General features: G+C 37.2%; 1 non-coding gene across 1 annotated transcript; it reads left to right on the top strand.

Moving 5' to 3' along the window:
- The first annotated feature begins 7,472 nt into the window (after nucleotides 1-7,472).
- Nucleotides 7,473-7,576, top strand: LOC141569394 (small nucleolar RNA U13). The gene has a single exon (XR_012493012.1). It is a non-coding gene; the product is annotated as a small nucleolar RNA U13 (small nucleolar RNA).
- The last annotated feature ends 1,923 nt before the right edge of the window (nucleotides 7,577-9,499 follow it).

Genomic DNA, 9,499 nt, shown 5'->3' with positions numbered 1-9,499 from the left:
ATTGCCCAAAGCAAAATCCTAATTCTTCCTTCCCTTTCATCTCTACATACAAATAGTTCAAGTCTTTTATAGCCTACCTCTTAAATATCTTTTTTAATATATACGCCTTCCTCTCTTTAACAACTATTATTGCTGGATTCTGGATACCATCTGGATTACAGCAATAGCCTACTAACTCATCTCTCAGCCTCGAATCTGGCCCCTTTCCAACACATTCCTCCCTCCTTATAGACAGAGTAATATGTCTAAAACATAAATCTAATCCTTCCACTCACTCCTATTAAAATCTTTCAATAGCTCCCCTTAGTTTTCAAGATAAAGTTCAAACTCCTTAGCGTAGCACATAAAATTCTTTCTGATCTGGTCCCTGAATAACTTCCTAGCCTCTTCCCTCCCTGCCCCCACTACTCTGCCACACACATCCTTACTCCTATGATACTGAAGTAAATCCACCATGCTAGTTAATGCTTTTATACCAGGGGGCATGATTCATACACCCTCTGCACTGAATAAATGCCCCAGTCATCCTGCCTCAATCTCCCACTTATCCAGAGTAACCCCACTCCATTTCAAAGTTCAGCTTAATGGCCAATTCCTCCAGGGTGTCCTACCTAATCATCTAATTTCATTTACATTTATTTCTTTGTGTTTCTGAAGAAACCCTAGAATAATTTTTTTCCCTGAAAGAATGGATGGATGGATAGATGGATACCTTGACTCTTTTTTCTAATTGAAATATATTTGATATATAACATTGTGCAAATTTAAGGTATAAAACATGTTAATTTGATGTATTGATATATTGTAATATGATGACCATTGTAGTGATAACTAGCATCTCTATCACTTTACTTAATTATCCTGTCTTTTTAGTGGTTGCAATTATTAATTCCTAGTCTCTTAGCAAGTTTGATAACTATAATACAATATTTGTGTTTGTATTCACTGTATAGTGCATTAAAAACCTGAGGTTTATTTACTATTCCTTGCAAGTTTGGAGTAGTAAACTTGTAATAAACAACATCTGTCCTGCCCCCCCACACCCCATCCTTGGTGAGCCCATTTTACTTTCTTTTTTTTTAAAGTTTGTCCTGCTTTAGATGCCACATGTAAGTCGTATCATACAGTCCCTGTCTTTGACTTATAACATACTCAAGATCCCCCCGCTTTGTCACAAATGGCAGGATGTCCTTCTTTATCAGGGCTGAATAATATTCCACTGAATGCCTTGATTCTTAGTCACCTTACAACCCCATCACCTAACAGTCCCAGGTACATACTCAGTAAGAATTCCTAAGAGTTGATTTTACCTGAGAGGTACTCTTGTGCAATTAATCAAACGTACAGTATACCTTCATGCATTTTCCCCTTTTATGGATTCTGAAGCTAACAGTATATGCAGTCCCCCCTAAGCAGTACCCTTGCAAGTCTGTATATGGATCTACATTGACACACGGCATGGATTTCCTCTGCTTTTTTCTCTCATAAAAATACAGAATGTCCATGATAAGAGTCAGAGCCCTTGAAGATATTCCAATATGGTAAGGAGCCAACTGATGTGACATAATGTAAGCTTACTGACAGGGCCTCCCCATGCATGCCGAGACTCCAGACTGTGTGGATTTGGGGTACCTGGGCAATGTGGGGACAGCAAAGCCTTCCAATAAAAACACAACATGCCAGCCAGCTGCAAACCCTACCTGCTATTTCTTCTCTTCCTTCTTCGATCCCATGGAAATATGTCAGGGGCTGCTGTCAGATAAGAACAAGCCATTGATCTATAGGGTGTGAGGCAAGGCTGGAATATTGATGTCACAGTTCCTCTCTGTGTACAAGCTGCTCTGCAGTCAATGAAGGGCCTGAGAATTCAGGCTTCTTGGGCTAATAAACACCCAAAGGAGTTAAAATCACCGCATACGCTGCCTCCACGTGGTGGCCAGCACCCTCAGAGCCAGCAGCAATTTGGGCCTAGAAAATAGGTTTATATAGTTAAAGCAAGTTACCTTCCCTCACCTTGACTTTCATTCTTTACCTCATCAAATAGTAAAATAAAACTGGACTAAGATTTGAAAGGCCTGGGTTCTAGCCGCAGGTGACTGACTAAGTATTTCCTTTCCTCTCTCTTGGTGTCGGCTTCTTCATAAGTAAACTGATGATTTGAACCAGATCAGGGATTCTTAACCTGAGAGGCCCGTGGATGAGATGCAGGGCTCTGTTAATCCTAGAAACATAACATTTGCTACATATATACATTTTTTCCTAGGAGGAAGGAATATAGCTTTTGTCAGATTCACAAGTGTGCCCATGGCTCCCCAAGTTTATGAAATTGAGGGTTATACTATAGCTCAGCATTTGTACTTCTTTGGGGCAAAGCATGTTTCAACACTGAGGAAACCGCTGAAATGAAGAGGGAGACACTGACCTTGACAGTCAGACAGACTTGGGCTCTTCTACTTATTTCCTGTGTGCCTTTGGGTGTGTCACGTCACCTCTGGGACTCCATTTCTGCAAAATGGCATATAATACCTCTCACAATGGTGTGAGAATTAAGAGAAACAGCATGTGTGCTAGTCTGCCAGAAATCTTCAAGGAAGGCTACCCAATGTGTATCTAAAGAAGCAGAACGTTGAGAGCCACTACTTCATCTCCCACCTCAGAAATCTTGCCATAGAAATTGATACTCTCTCAGGTGTGTTCATGTACCAGCAAAGTCTTCAGTTTGTATGTGTTTTTTCTTCAGACAGGTGAAGAGAAACATGAAATAGGCCTGGATGGTTAACATGTTTCTGCGCAAATGGAAATCCACTGAAACTAAGGTAAACATTCCAAATCCTCCAAAAACAGGGCAGGGTCCTGGTAACATGACCTTATCTTGGACCTGAACAGAAAGAGAAAAGCTCTATCCCTTATTCTGAAACCTTATTCTGAAACCACGTCTGTCAACAAAACCTAGTAATTCCAGGCAATGGGAAGTGTGGGGGTGGGGACAGGAGTGGAGAAGGAGGTGCTGGGGCTGACAGGCAGGTGGCCACCTGGCCTGCTCGCACCATCAAAGACCTGGCAGACATAAAGACTTAGAATCCGTCTGTAACATCCCACCACCACCTCCTGTACTCACGGCACAAGACTGGCTGCTTTATAGCTACGCTTTCCTCTCTCTTACATTTCCCCCTCAACCTGTGCATCTATTGTGACATCTTTTCTTCTTCATGAGGGTCTTGGTGTTTAGCAAACATTCGTTCAATAACAAAAAGCTCCTACAACAAGCTAAAAAATTATGTCATATTTTTGAAATTCTATTCACTTTTAAGACATCATTACCTTCTTTTCGAAGAAGAAGAAATGAAGTTCATGAAGATAGTAAGAGACATAGGTTTGAGTCCAGATGTCTCTGATTCAAAAGCTTTTAAACTAAACCCTGAGCCCTCCAGACAGTGATGAATGAAATATGTTCCTTGCTCTTGTGGAGCAATGGGAGATACAGACACATAAATGGAAAACTTTAATATAGTCCTATGTGCTCTCTAGGTTGGAGACAAACTCTGGAGGCTGCAAAAGCAAAGATGTTCAACAACCTAGAACTGGTGGGGAAAAAGAGGTATGTACTTGTGAAATGTGAAGTTCAGGAAACACTTTTTTGAAGAGTTGAATCTTTAATCATAGAGAGAAGGCAAGTCATTACAAACAGAAAAATTAGCTCATACAAAGTCACAGGGACAAGACTAAGACATCGGGGAACCCAAAAGCATGTGTCACTTGGATGTAAGTATCCCTGGCAGTGTGACTTGTAAAAATACCCTGAGTTCTCTCAGCAGCCCCAAGAGATGGAAGGCTGCCCTTCAGCTGAGAAGGAGCTTGTGATCTTAGCTCTGGCATTCTGGAACGGGGTAAGGGCTTAGGGGACCCCCAGAAATTATTTTTTTTTTTCTTTCCCATTCTCTAATTCAGACATCCCAATCTCAGCACAAAAGGTTACAATTTCCCTGAAAAGAAATTGTGCTGACCTCAGGTTTTCGCAAAGAGTGTGGTATTTCTGCTTGGCTGCACAGCCTGGCGAAACACTGCTAAAACAACTAGTGAGCAAGACATCCCAAAAGCAAGCAGCTTTATACGAGGGTCAAGCCAAAGACTGCCCATAGTCTATCTACCTCAAGCGAGGAAAAAATGGTGACTACTCTCTGAGAAGTCAGAAACGTTCCTCGGCCTCACTGCATTTGACAACTCAGTTCCACCAGCACCCACTTTTCATCCAGCTACAAACAAGAGGGAGTGTTCACTGCACGGTTGATAACCTGAACAAGGAGGGGTCTAGGGCCGCCATCGCAAGTGGTCTAGGAATAAGGGTTCACATTTACATTTTGTCTTATCAATTAGATTGACTAGGAATCACCCGGCCTTCATTCACCCCTTTCTAAATCAGGCAAATATTTCTCACTGTAATACTATGAACTTAGTTGCCATCAATGGTTTTTAAGTATTTGATTTCCTATGGTTTTCAACAAAGATAATGTAGAGACCCGGTCTTTGACTTTTAGGAGTTGTAGAAGTTAAACCTGACCCTAATGTTTTTTATTAGGTTTATGTAGTGCTTAAATTGAGAAGCCAAATAAGCCACAATAAGTATTATCCACTGCATTTTCCTAACTTGGAACATTCATAAAAGAAATGGCCCTTACCCAACACATATTTGCTAAGGGCATATACCAGGAGTGCCAAAAAAACATATACACATGACTTGCATTCATCTTTTGTTACCAGTATATATTATTACAAATTTAATAGTGTTTTCCTTTCTTAAAATTTTTGGCACCCTCTGTATATTCAGTTACATTCCTTGGAGTTAACAAACTCTTCTTTTAAAAACAAAAATCTTATGAAGAGGAAGAAATAAATTACACCTTAGCACAATTATTTTCTTCATTTTAGTGCCCCCCCCAAAAAAAAAAAAAACCACCACTGATGGCACAGAAACAAGAAGGACCTCTTCATATAAAAGGGAAATTTTTTAAAGGTAATTTTGGAGTTTGAGATATGCCTAACTGAAAACCACTCAGGAGGAGCACAGATAATTAATATCCAACCAACATTAAGTACTTATTATGGCACAGACACTGAGTGTAATGAATCTAGATGGAGGATGTCATTTCGTCCGCACAGCCACCCCATGAAGCAAATGAGGAATGGGGCATTTAGCTTCCAGGAGATAGGGTGCTAGGAAAATGAAACACCATACTTCGTTCCGCAATAAAGGATCTGCTCTGCCTGAAGTTGTCCAACTCCAGTTTGAGTTACAAAGGGAGAACGGGGTAGAGGTAATATTACAAAGAGAGAAAAGAAAGAGACAAAATAGGTTGTAAGCATACAAAATGTTTTAGCTAAGTGTTCTTTATCCACTCAGAGTAGAATAGATTTATTATTTAATTCCCTCATTCAACAGTAGTTTAGTTGACATCTACACATTGTAGAGACAAGATGTCTGACACTTTATTTCCCCTTTCTAGACTGTCTCACAGTGTTTCCAATAATCTCAGCACCTTTCTAACTGGTTCCTTATGGATGAGCCACTAGTTTGGTAGTTCATATTTATGCTACAAGTTTACATTGGATAACTGGGGACATTCCATCGTCACCTGTCATGAGATCTGAGCACTCTATAGGATTTCCACCTTGCAGTATCCCTTTAAGTAATATAACAAAATTTAACACCCCAAAAAATAAAAATCACAATGTCTGCATTCAATCGAAAACATGAAAATAAATAGGCAAATATGAACCATAGGCAGGAAAAAAACTCAATTAAAACTGACCCAGGATTATTGATAATTGACAAAGATATTAAAATAGCTCTCATAAACATGCCTCATAAAGGTAAAGACAAAATACGCATGATGAAGGGAGACACTGAAAATATGTTTGTAATCCAAATGAACTTCTGGAGATAAGAAATATAACATCTGAAATGAAAAAGACATTGGATGGAATTAATACCTGACCAGACAGAGCAGTAGAAAAGATTTGTACACTTGAAGATAGAGCAATACAGGCTATCCACTAAAATGAAGCATAAAGAGAAAAAGAAAACCTTTAAAAAGAAGTGAACTGAGCATCAATGTTTGTGGAACAATACCAGTGTGTATAATAGTAGTCTTAAGTGACTAAGGGGAGGGATGGAAAAATACTTGAAGAAATAATGGTCAAAAGTTTCCCAAATTTAAAGAACAATAGAAACACATAGCTATAACAAGTTCAAAAAAAACTCAAGCAGAAAGGCAAAGAAAACCACCAAGGTGTATCATGACAAAATTGCTGAAAACCAGTAATGAAGAGAAAATATTCAAAAAACTAGAGGGGAAAAGAAAGACTCATTATAAAATGAATGACAAAAATAGCAGAAAAGACAAGAGGGAGAAGGGAACTATAGCATTGTTAAGATTCTTACACTATACATGAAATAATTTGATATTATTTAAAGGTAGACTGTGATAAGTTAAAACTGTATATTGCAATTCTAGAGCAAGCACTAAACAAATAAAATAAAGCACAGAGTTATGGATAATAAACCCACAGTGGACATAAACTGAAATTATTTTTAAAAATTGAATTTATCCAAAAGAAGACAGGAAAAGGGAGAAAACAGAACAAACAACAGACGTGATAAGTAAAAAAGAAATAGCAAGATAGTAGATTTAAACTCAAGTATGTTGATAACTACATTAAGTGTAAAAGTTTTAAACATTGAAATTAAAAGGCAGAAATTGTGAAAATGGGTAAAAGAGCAAGACCCAACTATATGCTGTGTATAAGAAACCTACCTATGTAAAGAGACATAGGTTTAAGGTAAACAGATAAAAAATATATACTGTGCAAGCACTAATAAAGAGAAAGTTTAAATTGCTATGTTAGTACAGACAAAGTAGAGCTCAGAACCAGAAATATTACCAGCTATAAGGAAGACGAGGTCATAATGATAACAAGGTCAATTCACCATAAGGGCATAATTTTTCTAAATGTGTATGCATATAACAGAACTTCAAAATGCATAAAGCGAAGACTGACAGAATTGAAAGAATAGAAAAATTCACAATTATTGTTGGGGATTTCAACACTCCTCACTCAGTAATTGAGAGAATTACTAGTCATACATACCGGAAGGTAAGGATGTAGAACTCTTGAACATCAATAAACATGACCTCATTGGCATTTATAGACTACTCCTCCCAACAACAGAAGAATACTCTTTTTTCATGTACACACGGAACATTCACCAGATAGACCATATGTGAGCCATAAAACATGCAATATATTTAAGAAAACTAAAATCTCATGCTCTCTGACTGCAGCAAAATAAAAATGGAAATGAATAACAAAGTGCGATCTAGAAAACCCCAAAATATTTGTGAACAAAAAATATACTAGTAAATAACAAATGGGTAAAAGAAGAAATCAAAACGAAGATCAAAATATACTTTGAGATCATTTTATAGTTCATAAGTGTGATGATTGGGTGTCAGCGCTCTTGTGTGAGATGTGCCTCCCTCAAACCTTGTTATGACATCGGCACATTACCCATCTGATGTGGGGGGAGGGGAAATTTTATATATATACATATATAAAATTTTATACATCTATATATAAAATTTCTCTTCCCCCACATCAGATATATATACACTTTGAAACATACGTAAATGATAGTGAAATATATCAAAATTTATGGATAAAGCTTTATACAAGAGAAAAAAGATCTCATCAGTTATATGAATTTCTACCTAAGAAACTAGGCAAAAAAGAAAGCATTAAAACCAAAGTAGCAGAAGAATAAAAGTAAAAAATATGAGAGCAGAAATAAGAGAAGTGGAAAACAAGACAGTGGTAGAGAAGATCAAACAATTATAACTTGATTCTTTGATAAGATTGATACACATCTTGAACTGTTCACTATGGTTTCCACTAGACATCTGGTGCTATTAAGCAATTAAAATTGTGGTTAAAGTGAAATAAAATATACTGTAGATGTAAAGTACACAGAGGATTTTGAAGACTTCTACAAAAAAAAAAATTAGGAGAAAATCTTTATCACCTCAGGTTAAGCAAAGATATCTCAGTACCTAAAATGTACAAACCAAAAAGAAAAAAATTGGTAAAATACATATTATTAAAATTTTTAAAGTTTGCTCTTCAAACTTTTGCTCTTCAACAGAAATTGTTAAGAAAATGTAAAGGTAAACTGCAAACTAAGAGAAATGTTGGCAAATTAAAACTGGTAAGAGACTTGAATCCAAAATATATAATGAACTCTAACAATTATTCTAACACAATATATAGTACAAACAATACAATTCAAAAATGGGCAAAAGATTTGAAGTCACTTCACCAAAGATATATGAATGCATATCAGCATATTAAAAGATACTTAATAATATTAGTGAACAGAGAAATGAAAATCAAAATCACAATGGAATACCGACACACCCACTGGAGTGGTCAAATTGAAAAGACTAAACACATAAAGTGCTGGGTAGATGCAAAGCAACTTAACTCTCATACACTGCTAACAGGAACACAAAATACTACAATCACACTGGGAAACAATTTGACAATTTTTTTAATTTGATAATTTATAAAGTTAAGTGTACACTTATCAACACAATCAACCATTCCATGCCTAAATTCACTCAAAAGAAAGGAAAACACATGTACATACTTGTACATGAACGTTTCAAATAACAGTCGTCCAGTCAAAAGTCCACTGGAACATACTTGTAATTGAACAAGTTGGGTTTTTACCCATTGCGGTGAGGGAGAACACATACCCAGGAAAACCCTGCATTGGAAAGAAACTGTTATAGGATCTGGACTCTGGGTGATGTGGGGGGCAGCTTAAAGAAGTAGGGGTTGACTCTACATCGGTGCTGTCAGAAGTGGAGGCCATTCCAGGATTGGGTATCTGAATATTAAATCTATAGGGAGGGCAAATGGGCATACAGCTGTAATTAGTAAAGTAGCAGTCATTCATTTCAGCCAAGGGGGGGGGGGGTGTTTAGTAATTTGTAGGGAGCAAATATCATTGCTTCTGTCCTACTTAGACACAATTATGATGTGGACTTGTTTTGTCTCATTTTATCATGGTCTCAGAGTAACCTTGTCTGAGGTTTTTATTTTGTGAGATTGTTTACGTCCTATAGGAGAATAACACGACCGAGCTGTGAGGGCCAGGCCAGCTTTCAAATGCCAGCGGATGCTCTTTTTATTTTTTCCCTTTCTCAGTCAAAAACTGGAAACAATCCAAATGTCTATCAACTGATGAATGAATAAACAAATTGTGCTGGATCCATATAGTTACATACTATTCAACAATTTAAAAAATGGACTTCTACTAAATGCAACAACATGGATGAGTCTCAGAAGTGAAAGAAACCAAACACAAAAGTCTATATACTATATGATTCCATTCATATAAAATTCTAGAAAAGGCAAAACAATAGTGGCAAAGAGCTGATCA

Source organism: Rhinolophus sinicus, chromosome 11, assembly GCF_057876585.1.
Source record: "Rhinolophus sinicus isolate RSI-liver-muscle chromosome 11, RSI-T2T, whole genome shotgun sequence".
In the NCBI taxonomy this organism is placed as follows: Eukaryota; Metazoa; Chordata; class Mammalia; order Chiroptera; family Rhinolophidae; genus Rhinolophus; species Rhinolophus sinicus.
Note: the sequence above shows the minus strand (reverse complement) of the source record. Positions and strands in the feature narration are given on the sequence as shown.